The following is an 18,562-nucleotide window of genomic DNA, read 5'->3' as shown; positions in this document are numbered from 1 at the left end:
CTTTGCACTTGTCAATTAGTCTTGATGGAGATGGGCTTAAAGATGCCATCCAGGAAGTTTGATGATGAGAGCTTCAGATTGTGTCGTACGTTAGACGATATCTGAAGACATGGGTGTCATACCGGGCCATACGCCAGACCGTATAGTGAGTCATCCATTAGGCTGTCGACTTCGCTGGGGAGTCGGAGTGTGTTATACGTTGCTGGGGATAAGGGATCAGAATGGATCATACGCTAGACCATATCTGAATAGCAGAGGGAGTCGTTCATTAGGCGGATGACTTCACTGGGGATGAGAGATCAGAATGGATCGTACGCTAGATCATATCTGAGGGGATGAACATCCAAATGGGTCGTACGCTAGGCCGTATTGGAGTTGCAAAAGGAGCCGTCTATTAGGCTGTATCCGAAGAAATAAGGATCAGAATGGATCGTATGCCAGATCATATCTGAATTGCAGAATGAGCCGTCCATTAGGCTGTATCTGAAGAAAGTAGTCGTACGCTAGACTACACCTCGGAATGTACCGTACGCTAGGTAGTATCTGAGGAATGAAGATCCAAATGGGTCGTACGCTAGGCCATATTGGAGTAGTTGAGGCAATCATATGTCGGGCTGAATCAGAATGAACCGTACGTTAGGCTGTATCTGATAATATTCGTATATGTTGTATTTGCAGCAAATGTTTGGGATGTGCTTGTCGGAATGGACGTTCATGTAGATTATATCTGAAAGATGTATCGAATCCTGGATGTGATTGATAACGGTGTCTGTCTGAATGAATTTCTTAATTTGACAATACCGGGAGGATAATTAACCTGAAAAGAAAAGTTAACTTCATGCCATGTCATGATGCATGAGATGTTTTATGCTTGCGAAAATAAATGCGAATGTTGTATGCACGCGTATGCTGTGAAATGATGTAATGAATGAATTATGCATCTGAGAAGTTTTTCCTGGCGACTCCACTGGGGGAAATAAATCCCGAGATACTGGTTGGAGGTATTAGTGTTAATGGCCCTTTCTCAGCTGGGGGGGACTTGGTTTCTGTCTGGTGGCAGAAATATTCAACAGAGCCTGGCTGGGGATGGATGAGATGATCAGCCTGTCTGGTGATTCTGACCTCTTCTGGGAAATAGCTGGTTTTGCCGGGGAATAGAATTGGTAGCGGATTCATTGGAAGCATGGTTAGACCTTCTCCTCAATCCTGAAGTCTTTTAGTAATTGCTATTTCCGTTTTATGCATGTATTTTTGATAAACATCGATCATATTCAAATGCATATATTAATTCAAATTAAATCAATGGACGTTTACGCAAACAAAACAGAAAAAGTAAAACAAAAGCATCTTTTTGGAAATAAAATTGTATTGATTTTGAAAGAGGGCCTATAAACAGGCAATTTGAGTACAAGGAGACAGAAATCCTAGTAAGAAGCAATTGTCAAAAACAAAGAGAAAGCTATGCAGAGAAAGTCCTATTGATTTTAATTCTACTATTGCCATTATGTCTTCAAGCATCTCATCTCCTGCTGTCGGATAGAAGTGATTGGCTTGTTCAGTCCCTTGAAGCTGTCTGAGAACGGGACATAGTCATACGCTTTTAATCCCTAATTTTTGCCTGGACCGCCTTTTCAGGTTTTCAGTCCACCAGGATACCCTTTTTTGCCCAAGCCGCCTTTTCAGGTTTTCGACTCGTCGGGTGTACATTTTTATATGTTTATCCCTAATATTTGCCCGAACCCTTTTGGTTCGCCGGGATGCCCTTACTTTTGCCTAGGTACGTCGACCTAGCGGGTCTCTTTTATGCGTAGTATTTTTTGACTATGTCTGCGTTCACGGGATGCGGGAAGTCTTCGCCGTCCATTGTAGCAAGTATCATGGCTCCACCAGAGAATACCTTCTTAACTACAAATGGCCCTTCGTATGTGGGAGTCCATTTGCCCCTGGGATCACCTTGTGGTAGAATGATACGCTTTATCACCAATTCGCCGATTTGATACACCCGTCTCTTGACCTTTTTGTTGAATGCCTGGGTCATGCGCTTCTGATATATCTGCCCATGACAAACAGCCGCGAGTCTCTTTTCATCAATCAAATTTATCTAATCGAGTCGAGTCTGAATCCATTCATCCTCATCTAAGCTTGCCTCTTTCATGATTCTTAAAGAGGGAATCTGAATTTCCACCGGTAAGACGGCTTCCATTCCGTAGACTAAAGAGAAAGGAGTTGCCCCTGTCGAAGTGCGTACTGAAGTGCGATAACCATGAAGAACAAACGGTAACATCTCATGTCAGTCTTTGTACGTTACTGTCATCTTTTGTATGATCTTCTTGATATTCTTATTAGCAGCCTCCACGGCGCCGTTCATCTTTGGCCGGTACGGAGAAGAGTTATGGTGTTTTATCTTGAACTGCGTGCAGAGTTCAGTAATCATCTTATTGTTCAAATTAGTGCCATTATCAGTGATAACTCTTTCAGGGACGCCATATCGGCAAATAAGACTATTCTTGATGAACCGTGCCACCACATTCTTGGTAACAGAAGCAAATGAGGCTGCCTCTACCCACTTTGTAAAGTAATCAATCGCAACAAGAATGAAGCGATGTCCGTTAGAAGCCGTAGGTTTAATCTCCCCAATCATATCAATGCCCCACATTGCAAAGGGCCACGGGGCTGTCAACACGTTCAATGGAGCAGGAGGCACATGTACTTTATCCGCATAGATCTGGCACTTGTGACAAGTTCTGGAGTGATGGTGGCAATCAGCTTCCATGGTAGACCAATAATACCCTGATCTCAGAATCTTCTTGGCCATTGTATGTCCACTAGAGTGAGTCCCAAAAATACCGTCATGCATGTCTTCCATAATCTTTTCTGCTTCCTTTTTATCCACACAACGAAGCAAAGTCGAATCATGATTACGCTTGTATAATATTCCATTACTCAAAAAGAATTTAGCGGAGAACTTCCTCAGGAATTTTCTGTCATTGATGGACGCCCCTTCAGGGTATTCCCGAGCTTCTAAATATCTTTTTACTTCGTGGAACCAAGGTTTCTCTTCTACTTCATCAACGTTAAGTTCATAACAATATGCTGGTTCATCTAGTCGTTCAATGGTGATCCTGGGAGCTTCATTGTCCCATCTGACTCTGAACATAGATGACATGGTGGCCAAGGCGTCTGCCAACTGATTCTCTTCTCGTGGGATATGTTCGAATGTAATCTCTTCAAAGTATGGGATTAATGTCAACACCCGCTCTCGATAAGGGATGAGATTCGGATGTTTAGTGTCCCATTCTACTTTGATCTGACTGATTACTAATGCTGAGTCTCCGTACACATTCAAAAACTTGATTCTCAGGTCTATAGCAGCTCTGAGTCCCAAAATACATGCTTCATACTCGGCCATATTGTTGGTACAATCGAAACATAGTCTAGCAGTGAAAGGCGTATGGCAACCCTTGGGAGAAATAATTACAACACCAACACCATTACCCAACGCATTAGAAGATCCATCGAAAACCATAGTCCATCGGGATCCTAGTTCGGGTCCTTCATCCGGTCCAGGTTCTTCATAATCAGTAACAAGCATGACATCCTCATCTGGGAACTCAAAATTCATAAATTGGTAATCATCCACTGCTTGATGAGCCAAATGATCAGCTAGCACGCTTCCTTTGATTGCTTTCTGGGTAGTATACTGGATATCATACTCTGTTAAAATCATCTGCCATCTCGCTATTCTTCCGGAGAGGGCAGGTTTCTCAAATATGTATTTGATGGGATCCATCTTAGAAATCAACAAAGTGGTATGATTCAACATATACTGTCTTAGTCGGCGAGCAGCCCAGGCCAAAGCACAGCAAGTTCTCTCGAGCAGTGAGTATCTTGTTTCACAGTCGGTAAACTTTTTGCTAAGGTAGTATATGGCATGCTCTTTTCGACCAGACTCGTCATGTTGCCCCAACACACACCCCATTGAATTTTCTAACACGGTCAAATACATGATTAGAGGTCTTCCTTCAACTGGTGGCATCAGGATCGGAGGTTCCTGGAGATACTTCTTGATTTTGTCAAAAGCTTCTTGACATTCATCATTCCATATCATCTCTTGATTCTTCCTCAGTAGTTTGAAGATGGGTTTGCAGGTAGCAGTTAAATGGGAGATAAACCGGGCGATGTAATTCAAACGTCCCAAGAAACCTCTGACTTCCTTATCTGTACGGGGCACTGGCATTTCTTGGATAGCCCTCACCTTAGCCGGGTCAACCTCAATTCCTTTACCACTGACAATAAATCCCAAGAGTTTACCGGATCTTACTCCAAAGGTGCATTTGTTCGGGTTCAATCTCGGCTTGTATTTCTTCAACCTCTCAAACAATTTGTACAAATGATCGAGATGTTCTTCTTCAGTATGAGATCTGGCTATCATGTCATCCACATATACTTCTATTTCATGATGAATCATATCATGGAACAAAACCACCATAGCACGCTGGTACGTTGCCCCGGCGTTCTTTAAACCGAATGGCATTACTTTGTAACAGAAAGTGCCCCATTGCGTCACAAACGTAGTTTTCTCCATGTCTTCAGGTGCCATCTTAATCTGGTTATAACCCGAGAATCCATCCATGAAGGAGAATACTTTGTGTTGAGCGGTATTATCCACCAGAACATCAATGTGCGGGAGTGGAAAGTCATCTTTGGGACTCGCTTTATTCAAATCTCTGTAATCGACGCACATTCGCACCTTACCATCCTTCTTCGGTACCGGTACCACGTTAGCAACCCATTGAGGATAAGAAGTAACAACCAGAAAACCTGCATCAAATTGTTTCATAACCTCGGCTTTGATTTTCTCAGACATTTCAGGACGCATGCGACGAACCTTTTGCTTAACAGGACGACACTCTTCCTTCGTTGGCAAACGATGCACTACTATATCAGTATCCAATCCTGGCATGTCTTCATAAGACCAAGCAAAAATCTCTACATAGTCATGTAACATCTGAATCAATCTTTCTCTGATACTATTTTCCAAACCTGCTCCTATTTTGACTTCTTTCTTGTCCACTTCAGTACCCAGGTTTACAATTTCGATTGACTCTTCATGCGGCTGTATAGTCTTCTCTTCTTGCAGTACCAGTCTGGTAAGTTCTCCAGGTACTTCACAATCTTCCTCACTTCCATCCTCGGCTTGGTAGATCAGATTTTCAAAGTCATAATGAACAGTAGTAGAACTATTATCAACAGGATCCAGAGTGGGTATGGATCTGCAATTCGTTACGTGAGTGTGTGTAAGAAAACATAGCTTTTTCGGAAGGTGACAGGAAAGATAAAGAGCGCAATATTTGAATGCAAAAAGTCCATTGATTTATTGAATGTGAATATGCTTATGAAAATGACAAAACCCTTAACAAATTAGCTATTGTGCCTCGGGCATAGACACAATGCTTTAAGAAGTTCAATTGTAAAAACTAAGAAATTTGCAACACTAAAATAGACAATAACAATTACTCCTGACTAAAGGAAATTGGGATAGTGTCTTTAGCCTTCCAATTATTGAGTCCGTCACCAATTGTTGGGAAAATCCAGCTATCCAGGTCGCAATCGCTATCAGCATCTTCTACAGCATTAATTTGATCTTTGACCATCTTTTCAGAGTTAAATCCCAGGCCAGACTTGTCAGACTTGTATGGTACGTTGATCAGTTGACCCCAACCAGTACGACCACCATTTTCAACCACGGCTTGAGCGTCCTTCAGAGAAATCATGGCAGGAGGAGCACGAATAACCTTGGGCACAAGGGGAGTCGGCTTAAGGACAGGACTGGGCGGGTGAACCATTTCAAGTGACTGAGTGGGAGTCTCAAAGAATTCGCCATCCATCTCAACGTATCTGAAGGCCTACACACTACTGACAATGTACTCTTCTTCTCCACACACCGTGACAATCTTACCATCTATTGGATACTTCAGCTTTTGATGGAGAGATGAAGCTACGACACTTGCCTCATGAATCCAAGGGCGTCCCAGCAAGCATGAATAGGCAGGACGGATGTTCATCACGTGAAAGGTAGTGTTGAAGACTTGAGGTCCTATCTTGATAGGGAGAACCACTTCACCATGGACAACACTTTTTGCACCGTCGTACGCACGCACCACAGTATCACTAGGTTTCAATTTGATGCTCTTACGGTCAAGTTTATCGAGCACAGCTGTCGGCAGCATATTCAAAGAAGAGCCGTTGTCGATCAATACGTGAGATAAGGTAATCCCCTCACACTCAATGGAGATATGCAGAGCTCTATTGTGATTCTTTCCTGCTGGTGTCAGATCAGCATCGGAAAAGCCTAAGCCGTTGTCAACAGTCAGGTTAGCAACATAGTTTTCGAACTGATCGACGGAGGTCTCCTGAGGTACATGAGCGGTCTTTAAGAATTTTATCAGCGCTTTGGCATGAGATTCAGAAGATAATAACAAGGATAACATCGAGATCTTAGACGGAGTATGCCCTAGCTGTTCTACCACATCAAAATCACTCTTGCGGATGATTTTTAGCATTTCTTCCATTTCTTGTTTGGCAACATCTTCAGTAGTAACTTCGACGGGTGTCCCTGACTGAGAAGGGTTGACTGGTTCCTTGCCTGGAGTTTCAGGGGCGGGAGGCGAGATTTCCGGAGAGAAGATCCTTCCACTTCGAGTAACTTTACTAGTCCCAACAATGTCATTAGGATTAGCAACATTACCAACTTGCTTTATGCCATGGATGTAAACATCACCTCCATAATTCCACGGAATGGCCTTGCTTGAGGAATACGGTACTGGCCCAGGTGCAGTAATGATCAGAGGAGCTACCTTGGGCTCAGCAGTAATCTTCACAGGTACTCTAGTAGCGGTAATCCTCACTGGAACTTTGGACCTAGCAATCACAGATATTTCTTCAGTAGGGTTTTCCATCTTAGGAACCTTTTCGAAGAGAATTGTGCGAGCATCCATCAGCCGTTGAATACCATTCCTCAACTTCAAGCACTCGTTGGGTCGGAGTACACAGCGATCGCAACTTTCAGTACAACCTGGAAATAAACCAGCTTGCAATAAATTCTTCTTGATGATCAGGAGAGGAGATATTAAATCAGCTACATTAGAAATGTGAGAATTGCCAGCCACAGCATTAACAGTCTTGTCATGGTTAGGCATAGGTGCCGTGATGACATTAGGAGTCTCCGGAGGCTCAAATTCAATTTCCCCCGCATCGATCATATCCTGAACCTTATTCTTCAATGACCAACAATCGTTTGTATCATGCCCGGGGCTATCGGAGTGATATGCACACCTGGCGTTGGGATTATAACGAGAAGAAGTAGTGTTGGGATTCGTAGGAGGATCTCTGAGGGTAATCAAATTTGCCTTTAGCATGCCCTGCAATGCCTGTGCTAAAGTCATATTGATCTTGGTAAACTGCCTTCTTGGCTTGTCTTGTCTGTGCTGGAAGTTTTGAGATGGCGGTGCTGCAATCGTAACTGCTCCAATGGTAAGGTCACGATTTTTCTTGTTACGACCCTTTTGACCGTACACAGCATTTGATTCGTTCCTCCCCTGGTAGGACCTCTTGGTGCTTGCAGAGGTAGTCGCCTGTATCTTTCCACTTCGAATGCCGCTTTCAACACGTTCACCTGTCAGTATAAGTTCAGTGAAACCCGATGAAGAACTTCCCAGTAGATGGCTGTAGAATGGGCCAGTCAATGTACTCATGAACATGTCCACTAATTCTCGATCAGTCATGGGGGGTTTAACTCTGCCATCCAAATCTCTCCATTTTTGAGCATACTCTTTGAAGCTTTCTTTAGATCCCATAGTCATATTCTGCAACTGTAGCCGAGTAGGCGCCAATTCAGAATTATACTGGTAGTGATTGTAGAAAGCTGTCGCTAAATCAGTCCAGGTGCGGATGTTAGAGCTCTCAAGCTGATAATACCATTCCAACTGTGTGCCAGATAGACTCTCTTGGAAGAAATGGATCCATAGTTTCCTATCAGTGGTATGCGGCTGAATCTTTCTCACATAAGCTCTCAGATGCATGTCGCATCACGCGAAAAACCGGCGGGAAAACAAGAACAACAGAGCCGCCACCGTGCGTTATTTATCCCAAAAGAGGGAAAGGAAACGCTCAGAGTAAACCTGGAAGAAAGCATGGTCTCGTGACCAAAGAGAATGGGATCGGGAGTCGGTTATGCGAAGGGAAGGTATTAGCACCCCTACGCATCCGTCGTACTCGACGGGATCCACGCACAATAGAAAGGAAAATGGTTGCTAAAACACTGCTCAAACACACACACACTGGCTGAAAGAGACACAAGAAAACAGACTGAAACCGACTCGGCAGGATATCGCATCCTGGGCCTACTTAGTCTATCAAGCATAGACATCAGAGTCAAAGTAGTTCGGACTGGGGAAACGACACATGCTCGCTAGGATGTCGCATCCTATGCATACGTATCTTCTCGGACGAGAGAAGAATCAGAGCATTCGTAGCTCGGCTGACACACACACAAACAAACACTGGCAAAGGCAAACGTGGAGCCTGAATGCCAATCACTGGACTTACATCAGCATCCGAACCAACAAACCCACACTGGAGGCAAACGTGGAGCCTGAATGCCAATCACTGGACTTACATCAGCATCCGAACCAACAAACCCACACTGGAACCCGAATGCCACTCGATGGACTTACATCAGCTTCCAAGCACACAACAAGGCAAAACAAAGACACAGGCGCCCGGAGAGATCTGCTCATCTCCTGCCTACGTACCTCATCTGGTATGAGGATCAGGGCGACGTAGTTCTCCTACGGAGGGATAAAGGACTAGCCTAACCAGATAACAGAGGGAGACACAACTAGGGAGACTACGGCTCGAGCCTAGATGTTATCATGCAAAACCATCCCTAAGTTAAGGTTTCTAGCTAACTTGCACAGAAGCAAGCCTATCCTAATCATGACTTGCACAGGAAGCAAGCCACCTCTAACTTGCACAGGAAGCAAGCTAAAGCAAACCTAACTTGCACAGGAAGCAAGTCAAACAAACACACAAACACAGGTAGCACACACTACATGCAAGCAATGGGCTCAAACAAGGTTAGGTTTTAGTCGAGGGGTCATATCAACCTCAACAAACAAACCACTGGAACTGGGTAGTGTTAGCTCTTAACCTTGCCATTGAGGGGCTAAGGTGAAGCAGATGAAAGGTGAGTGAAGATAAGACTTCACAGCTCTTATCCCTGGCCTGGGAGAGCTTAAGACAAGAATGTGTGGGTTCAGAAGGTGGGAACCCTTCTACACATTTGAAACTGACTCAACTGTACAATTGTACAAGATCTTGGGTTTGTATCTGCAATGCGTCAACACAGTGGTGTGAGCAAAGTAGATGACACACAGAATAGCAGGGGATGGATTGCACATCCCTTGTGTCTGCCAATTGCCTCTTCACTTAGGAGGTCTTTGACTCTATACAAGGACAAATGTAAACAATCACAAACATTGCCTCTTAAGGAGGACTTCAGACAGGTGCCTGGCCAAGTAACAGGCCAGGTCTTCCAGACTACATGAAGATAAGAAGTTATACCTCAATGCAAATTGCTTATTAAGCAAAGTAAAGCAAAAGTTCACAAGGAACTAAGCAACTAAAAGTACCTGAAATCAGTCAAGCACAGTTAGTATACCAGTCAAAGTTTAAATAAACAGCATAAGAATCAACCAGATAACACAGTCAATCAGATGTGCACAACACAAGCTCAAAGCAAGTGAGCTAAGCAACCTACAAAACATACAAGTTAGTTCATGATAAACAATCAAACTTAATCAACTTGTATTGATCTCTTTGAAGCATTTGTTACTTAACCTGAAAAAATGAACTCAAATGTGAGTAGCAGGACCACTAGGGCAAGCCTAGGGTCAAAAGAGAATGAGAAAGGCAAAACAGCAAGTGGCAAGTATCCAAAATCAAGTTCAAACAATCAAGAAACAAACCCAAGTGGTTTCACATTCACATCATTCATCATTATCATTTCATGAGCAAATTAGGTCAAAGCATGGCATATGGGAGCTCATAGAAGTCAACAGCAAGACTTAACTCAAAACCAATCACAAACAATTCCAAAAATCATCAAATAAATCATGATCAAACATAATCCATAGCATGGTATGCATGTCAAATTTCAGCTCAATTGGATCATGGGAAATAGGTCAATGAAAATCAGAAAGGCAAGGCAAGTTTAAGCATGCTAAAAGAAGTCAACCAAACATGCATCAACTTGCAAAAATCATAAATCAGGGATGGCATATGAGAAATGAATGGGACTAAAACCATGGCAAAGCTTAGGATGTCTAGTAATCACATGTAAAATTTCATGTCCATCTAATAAAGTATGAGAATTTCACAAACGAAATGGGAACATGTGTCACAAAAGGTCAACATAAGACCAAGCAGGGGACAAAAATCTCAATCAATTGGAAAATGCCATAATCAAATCCACAAAAAATCATATGTAAACTATACATATTCAAGTGAATTCATGCAAAAATTCAATCCATTTTGAGGTCCATAGGCATGGCTATAAAAATCAACAAGTTGCACATCAATGGTGTGACACAAATTGTCACACCCTACTTCAGAAAATCACAACTCACAATCCAGATAAGATAAATTCATGAACCTTATACCAAAATCACCATGGATGTGTCTAGTTTGTGCACAAAACGTTTCAAGGTCAAAGGATAAAGCATGACTATTTCACAAATGATTTGGTGGAATGTGCAAAATGTGGATACATGTTACAAACCAATATTCCAAATAAAATCCATTCATCACAAAAATCTGGAAAAAATATGACAATCAAGTAGAGATCATGATGAAAAGAATGCAAAAAATCCCATGGAAATTGGACTAAAAACAAAGGAGTTATGATTTTTCAAAGTTTGTGATCAAAAGTGAAATTAAAATGAAAAAACAACATATTTCAATATGTCACATGCCACGCCAGTGGCAATTTTGTAATTCCCAGGGTCACTAATTGAAACATGGTCGTTTAGGGCCAAGGTTGGAAATGTTTCTATTGGCCAGTATGGGCTACAGTGGCCATGCAACGTGAATGAAAGAAAATCTGGGAAATTCAAGAACAACCTAGGGTTTCAAAACGCAGCAAGCTATCTTCATCCCTTCCAATCGACTCAAACAAATTTTTTTCCAGAAATTACAATTGGGTATACAAAAATGATCAGCAAACAACAAGCAACATGAATCCATCATTCATTTTCATTAAAACACACCACAAATCATGAATCGAGCACAAACAATATGCAACATCAAATTTAAAATCCAGATTACTTCACAAATACTCAATCATTTTCAAAAGCAAGACTATCATGAAGCTCAGCATGAAGAGACCTCTCTAAAGCATGTGATAATTTGATGAAACAAGGAGGTCGAAAATTTACCAATTTGGAAAGGCAGTTGCAATACAGTTGTTGTTTGGCCAAGTTGAAGTGAAACAGATGCTCCTCCAGCTCCCCAAAGTTGAATGATGAAGTTGGCTTGGCTCGAGATAGCTTGAAATGGCTTTAACCTTGAACTGCCATTGATGGAGCTTAGCAAAAACAGTCCATGAATCCTTGCTTACAGTTGAAAGATAGTGTTTGCTACAGCTCCAAAAACGATGGAATATGATGGAACAATCGACCAAGGCTTGTGTTCTTTGAAAGTTTTTAGCAAAAATGCCAAATGAAGAAAAATGAGTGTGTTTGAGAAAATGAGGTTTTCTGTTGGTGAGAGTGGCTGCTAGGGTTTCTTTCAGAGAGAAAATGATGTATATATACTCTGTTTAATGGTACTAATCAAGGTTAATGAAAAAGAGGAATTGGAGTTGGTAAAAAGTGTCCTTTTGCTAATTTCACTCAAGTGGCATGGTGCATGAGCTGTAGCTGCGAAAATGGGCCTTGAACATGTCCAAAATATGATTTCTAGTCATTCTCAATTGGCCAAAATGATTAAAAATGGTTATTTTAAAAAGTCAAATTTCAACCTCACTTGAAATTAATTCATGTAAGTTCAAAAATGTCATTTTGATCTATGATGTTTTGGTGAATGATGGTTGCATATTTGGAAAGAGGGGATCAAATGTGACTTGTTGCAAAAAACCCCACCCAATTTGGCCAAATGGTTTGAGAGATATGGCCTTTTGAAGTTCAAAAATTTTTGAAAATGAATTGATCATAACTTGCCAACCATACATGGGAATTGAGAGTTCTTGGACTTTTTGGAAATGGGAGAACAAGATCTTCAACTTTCATGTCGGGAAAAAATTCATTTGAAGCTTGTATCATGATGTAAGTTTGGGATCAAGAAGTTTCCATTTTTGGCAGGTTTCAATTACAGGTCCAGTTTCTATTTTTGGAAATTTCTGATTTGGCTTCAAATTCTTCAATGATGATGTTTGACATGATATATGAGGCCTATTTGGACATGAATAAGCTCTCTCAAACCAAATCCAACCAACAAAACCATAAAATCAGTCACAGTTGACCAAGTTTGACTTTTTAGGGTTTCTGACTGACTGTGCATTGACTGATGACTTCTGAACATCCAATCCTTGACCAAAACACTCCCAAAGGACCCCTAGGTCATGTGAACATGTTGGACCAACCCTAGGGCCTTGGCTCAATGGAGATTGTACTTGCTTGATTGATTGACTGATCTCCTGATCAGTTTGACCTAATTCTTCTGATGATCTTGCACTTGGGCAAAAGGGACAATGCAATGCTATGCAGTGGACCATGTTATGTTATGACCTAATATGAGAATGTATGTACAATGATAGGTGCAAATCTTGAGGTGCTACAGCTGCCCCTATTCAATCAGCTGGGAACCCGAAGGGATGATAGCAACGGCTGTCAGACTTTCAGGGTAAACAGGGATTGAATACCAAAGAACCGTAGAAATTTGCACCGACTGGATATAATACAAGAAGAACCATGTTATTTACCGATGACAACTGCATGACGACTTCAGAAAAGCAACACCATTTACCGATGGTTGGAAATTGGAAACTTGATATTTACCGATATCAACTTCAGCAAGACCATTTACCGATGGCTGCTGGGAAACAACTTCTGATGTAAAAGGAAGCAAAACCATTTACCGATGGTGGTTTCAAAGAAACTTGACATTTACCGATATCAACTTCAACTCGACCATTTACCGATGGCTACTGCAACTGGGAATCCGATATTTACCGATATCGAAGAAAACGGGGCCATTTACCGATGGCGGATAAAACTGGGCATTCAATATTTACCGATATCGAAGCATACAGGGCCATTTACCGATGGCGTCTCCACTTTGGGAGGAACAAAATCTTTGTGGTGTAATCAGACAAGACGTTTACCGACGACTTCTGGGGACCTTGATTTTATCAACAAGGAAACAAAGCATGACCAGACATTTACCGATGACTGGGATGAGACTCGACGTTTACCGACATCGAAAGATGATGTTTACCGACATCCAAAAACGACCAGACATTTACCGATGACTGGGGAACACTTCATTAAGGGAAAAAACAAATATTTGCAACTGGAAACCAGATAGGACATTTACCGATGACTCTACTGGGGATCTCTAGCTGGGGATTATCAGACATTTACCGATGTCTGCAGAAAAGACTCGATGTTTACCGACATCGAAAGATGATGTTTACCGACATCAAAAAATGACCAGACATTTACCGATGTCTGGGGAGAAAACCCGATGTTTACAGACACCGAAACAATGGTGTTTACCGACACCAAAAATGATGACCAGACATTTACTGATGACTGGGGAGAATACCCGATGTTTACAGACACCGAAATAATGGTGTTTACCGACACCAAAAATGATGACCAGACACTTACCGATGACTGGGGAGAATACCCGATGTTTACAGACACCGAAACAATGGTGTTTACCGACACCAAACAAAGAAACACACGCGGGTGTTGGCATGACACTTACCGGTATCACAAGAACGACATCTTAGATATGTCAAGGCAAGGTTGACCACTTGTTGGGGGTCTCACTGGGGAGAAACAAACTTTCCGTCCTCGGACGGGTGAGGAAATAAACCTCTCTGGGGAATATCAATCCTGAGTGCTGTCAGGAGCCACTGTAGCAGGCGTGTTGCACCGATGTTGAACAAAATGATCCGCCTCTGCCGGGGATATTGTCTGATTGGGTTAACACATGAATGCATATGTTTGAATTTTTCTATGGCGTAATGCTCCATATTGAATGGGAATGCTATGCAGTTTGAGGATGCAATGATCACTAAAATGCAAAAATGCAAAAATGATGAAAAACTCCGGCTGGGGAGCCAAAACTGATCGGGTACTCCAACCCTGCGGGGAGACCCTGCAGGGAGAGCGACGACTTCTCACTCATGCTGGAGAATAGCACTGCTGCTGGGGAAAGGTAAACTCCGCTGGGGATATCCTTCATAGGACCCAATCCACTCGGGGACTCCGCTTGGGGGAACATAGCTCTGATAGCTTCCAAACTTGCTTGGGGAGAATATCTGCTGAGGAAACATCCTCACAGATGCCAACCTGAAAAACAGCACAACAAAATGCCCCCAGGGGATACATGGACAAGATACGCTCAAGTGTCCTCAACATTCAAAATGATTTTCAAATGTTTTATCTTTTTGCACGTTATTGTGTAGCCTTCATGTTCTTATATGCAATGCTTATCAAAAATTCGGACGTTTTTTGCAAACAAAACAGTAAAAATAAAAACAAAAGAGCCATTTATCTGAATAACGACTTTTATTGATTGAAAATGTGCCTGAAGAGGCAAATACATTGGGAAGCAATTCCTAGAAAGAGGTAATTGCGCACAAAAGGAAAAATCTATTCTAATGGCAATGTGAACACGGCATCCACTATTTCCCAATTCTGTTATAACTCACAGATCATCAGTTTTCCTCCCAACTCCTCGCTTTCTGAGAAGAATGACTGGACGGATCACATCTTTCGAGATGGCAGACGACAAAGCTTGATGAAGTACAGACAACTCAGACTGTAGTCTTCGCTTTAATCCCTCTTTTGGCTGGATCGCCCTTTCGGGTTTTCAATCCACCGGGATACCCATTTTTGCCTAAGCCGCCCTTGCGGGTTTTCGACTTACCGGGTGTACAAATTCTTTTCATTTTATCCCTAATTTTTGCCCGAACCTTTCCTTTCTGTTTTTTGGTTCGCCGGGATGCCCATTTTTGCCTGGACTCTTTTTTTCTTTTTGTCCAGCGGGTCAATTTATGCGAAGTATTTTTTGACTACATCTGAGTTAACAGGAGACGGAAAGTCTTCACCATCCATAGTTGTAAGCATCAAGGCTCCCCCGGAGAATACCTTTTTCACAACATATGGACCTTCATAATTAGGAGTCCACTTGCCCCTGTTATCTGCACCGGGAGGGAGGATCCTCTTCAAAACTAGATCACCGATCTGATAGCTTCGAGGACGCACTTTCTGATCAAAGGCTCGCTTCATCCTTCGCTGATACAACTGTCCATGGCATACAGCTGCTAGCCGTCTCTCCTCGATAAGGCTCAACTCGTTAAACCTTGTTCGAATCCACTCGGCTTCGTCCAGCTTGACATCCAATAAAACTCTCAGAGAAGGAATCTCCACTTCAACAGGTAGGACAGCTTCCATACAATACACAAGGGAGTAAGGGGTTGCCCCGGTCGACGTACGTACTGAGGTACGGTACCCATGCAAAGCGAAAGGCAGCATCTCATGCCAATCCTTGTACGTAACGACCATCTTCTGCACAATCTTCTTGATATTCTTGTTCGCCGCTTCTACAACACCATTCATCTTCGGTCTGTAAGGAGAAGAATTGTGATGTTCAATCTTGAAATCTTTACAAAGCTCTTTCATCATCTTGTTATTGAGATTCGAACCATTGTCAGTGATGATTCTCTCCGGAACTCCATAACGACAGATGATTTCCTTCTCGATGAACCGGGTAACCACTTGTTTGGTAACGTTAGCATAGGAAGCTGCTTCCACCCATTTGGTGAAATAGTCAATTGCTACCAAAATGAAGCGATGTCCATTCGAAGCAGTAGGCTCAATCTTCCCAATCATATCAATGCCCCACATGGCAAACGGCCAAGGCGAATTCATGACATTCAGAGGGCTTGGTGGTACATGCACCTTATCAGCATAAATTTGACACTTATGGCACTTCCGAGCATACTTGAAACAATCGGATTCCATAGTCATCCAGTAATAACCCGCTCTCAACAATTTCTTAGCCATTGCATGTCCGCCTGCATGAGTACCAAAGGAACCTTCATGAACTTCCTGCATTAACATGTCCGCCTCGGGTCTGTCCACGCATCTGAGCAAGACCATGTCAAAGTTTCTCTTATACAACACATCATCCTGATTCAAATAGAAGCTTCCAGCTAGCCTTCTCAGGGTTTTCTTGTCATTCTTCGACGCACCTTTAGGATACTCCTGAGTCTTGAGGAAGTTCTTGATGTCATAATACCACGGCTTCTCATCAATCACAACAGACTCGGCTGCAAACACATACGCAGGCCTCTCGAGTCGATTCACCGCAACATGTGGCACATGATTCCACCAATGAACTTTGATCATAGACGACAAAGTAGCCAAGGCATCAGCCATTTGATTCTCATCCCGGGGGACATGATACAACTTCACCTTCTCGAAGAACGTCAATATTCTTCTGGTGTAATCTCTATAGGGAATCAAATGCGGCTGATGCGTATTCCAATCTCCATTGACTTGATTGACCACTAGAGCGGAATCTCCAAATATATCAAGAGTTTTGATCCTCAGATCAATGGCTTCTTCTATCCCCATGATACAAGCCTCATACTCAGCTTCGTTGTTGGTGACGTCAAACGTCAATCTGGCAGAAAAAGGTATATGAGCACCTTTGGGATTGATCAGCACCGCACCCACACCGTTGCCGTTCATATTCACAGCCCCATCAAACATCAGTGTCCATTTGTCATCCGGATCCGGTCCTTCCTCGACAAGAGGCTCTTCGCAATCTTTCATCTTAAGATACATGACATCTTCATCAGGGAATTCAAACATCATAGGCTGATAATCTTCAATCGGTTGCTCGGCGAGGTAGTCTGACAGAACACTACCTTTGATGGCCTTTTATGACGTGTACTGAATATCATATTCTTTTAGAATCATCTGCCAACGAGCAACGCGCCCGGTGAGAGCCGGTTTCTCAAAGATGTACTTCACTGGATCCATCTTAGAAATCAATAAGGTAATATGGTTCAACATATACTGCCTCAGTCGGCGAGCAGCCCAGGCCAAAGCACAGCAAGTTTTCTCGAGCAGTGAATATCTTGTTTCACAGTCGGTAAACTTTTTGCTAAGGTAGTATATGGCATTCTCTTTTCAACCAGACTCGTCATGTTGTCCCAATACACACCCCATCGAGTTCTCAGTCACTGACAGGTACATTATCAGAGGTCTCCCTGGAACTGGAGGTATAAGGATTGGAGGTTTCTGTAAATACTCCTTTATCTTGTCAAAAGCTTTCTGACAGTCATCATTCCGCCTGATTGCTTGATTCTTTCTTAGCAATTTGAAAATTGGTTCACACGTGGCAGTTAGGTGAGATATGAACCTTGCAATGTAGTTCAATCTCCCTAAAAACCCACGGACTTGCTTCTCCGTTTTCGGTTCAGGCATCTCTTGAATAGCTTTGACTTTTGCTGGATCAACCTCAATCCCTTTCTCACTGACAATGAAGCCTAAAAGCTTCCCTGATCTCACCCCAAACGTACACTTGTTCGGATTCAACCTCAGCTTGAACTTTCTCAAACGGTCAAACAGCTTCTGCAAATTAACCAGGTGCTCCTCTTCTGTCTGCGACTTCGCAATCATATCATCTACGTACACTTCAATTTCTTTGTGCATCATGTCATGAAAAAGAGTCGTCATTGCCCTCTGATAGGTAGCACCAGCATTCTTTAGCCCAAATGGCATCACCTTATAGCAGAACGTGCCCCAAGGTGTAATGAATGTCGTCTTTTCCATGTCCTCTGGCGCCATCTTGATCTGATTATATCCAGAGAAACCATCCATGAAAGAGAATACCGAGGATTGAGCCGTATTATCAACCAATACATCAATGTGAGGTAATGGGAAATCATCTTTCGGACTCGCTCTATTCAAATCCCGGTAATCGACACACATTCTGACTTTACCATCCTTCTTCGGCACAGGAACGATGTTGGCCACCCATGGGGGATAACTCGTAACAGCCAAAAAACCTGCATCCCACTGCTTCTGAACCTCTTCCTTGATCTTAGTTGCCATATCAGGACTCGTTCTACGAAGCTTCTGCTTGACCGAAGGACATCCTTCTCTAAGAGGTAATCGATGCACCACAATGTCTGTATCCAACCCAGGCATATCTTGATATGACCAGGCGAATATCTCCACATATTCTCTCAGCATCT

The sequence above is a fragment of the Lathyrus oleraceus genome, chromosome 4 (genome assembly GCF_024323335.1).
Source record: "Lathyrus oleraceus cultivar Zhongwan6 chromosome 4, CAAS_Psat_ZW6_1.0, whole genome shotgun sequence".
In the NCBI taxonomy this organism is placed as follows: domain Eukaryota; kingdom Viridiplantae; phylum Streptophyta; class Magnoliopsida; order Fabales; family Fabaceae; genus Lathyrus; species Lathyrus oleraceus.
Note: the sequence above shows the minus strand (reverse complement) of the source record.